The 1,631-nt window shown below is 37.3% G+C and overlaps 1 protein-coding gene across 4 annotated transcripts in view; it reads right to left on the minus strand.

Moving 5' to 3' along the window:
- Positions 1-1,631, minus strand: part of MORF4L2 (mortality factor 4 like 2) — a 3,229-nt gene extending 1,598 nt beyond the window's left edge. Inside the window, exons 1-2 of one of the 4 annotated variants that reach the window (XM_011960544.1) lie at positions 1,537-1,631; positions 77-95 (exon numbers count right to left, since the gene is read on the minus strand). The gene's annotated coding sequence lies outside the window, so the exon portion shown is untranslated. Of the gene's footprint in view, positions 1-52; positions 96-1,536 lie in introns of all 4 variants that reach the window. The other 3 variants (XM_011960546.1, XM_011960547.1, XM_011960545.1) reach the window with 3 other exon arrangements.

Here is a 1,631-nt window from a genome sequence, read left to right on the forward strand (position 1 = left end):
GGTTTTTTGAAGTTCTCTTCTTCTGCAGATTGCTGTCCACGAGGTTGAGAACCCTGCTTTCTGGAACTCATTCAACCCTGTTTTTATTCCAACCACTGTAATATATAAAATATTTTACTTGGTTGTTTTCTATGGCAACCTTTATGTTTCATAAAGGCCCATCAGAGCATAACACATTCTAACTCCCTTAAAATCTGGATTTCAAATCCCATTTCAGGACTCTTTATAAGTGATTTTTTTTTTTTTTTAACCTCCTTTCCCTCTCTCTGATCCTCACTACCAGCCACTACTCTCATCTCACCCAAATACTCATCACATCTACCCACAAATTACTCTGTTGATGCCACTCACAAGATAGGAAAGCAATTTTAAAGAAAGAAGGAATTAAATGAAAAAGAAACTATAAAAGGCAGTGGAGTTGAAATTTAAGACTTCTGAACAGGAGAAATGACAATATGGAATAGGGAAGGTTATACTTAGTTGACTAAGGGCAAAATGAGTAACAGTAAAGGTTCTTGTGTAAGTCCAGAAAGGTCTGAACTAGGATGATGACAGAGTCAAGAGAAACTGAAGAATACAGAAATCATGAAGAATATAGTAAACAAAGGAGGGAGGAATCTGCAATTTCAAGCCTGGGTAATTAATGAATTTAATAAAAGCACTGAATTTAGGGTTTAGTTTGGAATCAGAAATAAAATGACAGAACATAGGTAATTCATCCATTCATTATCTATTCCGTTTGTCATTATACATTACTGCATATCTGCTTTGGGACAAGTACTATGGTAGGTGCTAGAGATCCAAATACCTAAAGTGACAATTATAAAACAATAAGGTTAGTATAATGATAGTTATAGGCACAAAATGGTTTGGGAGCAGATACAAGAAATGGTACATGACACCACTGTCAGTGATTGTTGAAGAAGCTAAAAAAAAGATTGGTGAGGGAGGAATCAGTGATAACTCCCAGGTATGGGTGATTAGGTCATTATTATTATCACCAAATGATAATACTCCATTTACAGAAAGAGAAAATGGATTGAAGGAAAAGTTGTGTTGGGCCTATTGCGTGTGAGGTGTACAGTTAAACATAAAATTGTAAAGCTCAGTTTCGTCCAGCTAACTGGGTACCCCCTCCTCCCGCCACACACACACAAAATTAAAGCTCGGGTGAGAAGTAAAAGCCAGAAATGGAGATCTGAGAGTAAACATCACATAGCTGGTAGTAGACACTATGAGGGCCAATGAAATCAGGGAGAAGACAGGAAGAACTTCAAGTATGGAATTCTGGAAAACCTAAGGACGAAAGGCATTTAAGGGATGCAGAGACCACAAATGAAACAAAAATGTTAAGAGTAGCCATAACAGAATTAGAAGAATGTCATTTTGGATGCCAAAGAAGATGAGCGTTCCAAGAAGAAAAAGGTATAATCTACAGTGTAAAGTGCAGCAGGGAGTGCTAGTGAGAAAAGGATGCAAAAAAGAGTCTTCCATTATTCTTATGGTGTGACAGAGGAAACAATTCCTTTGACTTACACAATCTTCCTTCTTTCCCTTCCAAGAACTCCTAGTGATTTCCCAGATGAAATCTTATAGATCTTCTGGGATGGTCTAGAAGGGTGAAGTGGGAG

The sequence above is a fragment of the Colobus angolensis genome, unplaced genomic scaffold (assembly GCF_000951035.1).
Source record: "Colobus angolensis palliatus isolate OR3802 unplaced genomic scaffold, Cang.pa_1.0 Scaffold5134, whole genome shotgun sequence".
Classification (NCBI taxonomy): domain Eukaryota; kingdom Metazoa; phylum Chordata; class Mammalia; order Primates; family Cercopithecidae; genus Colobus; species Colobus angolensis.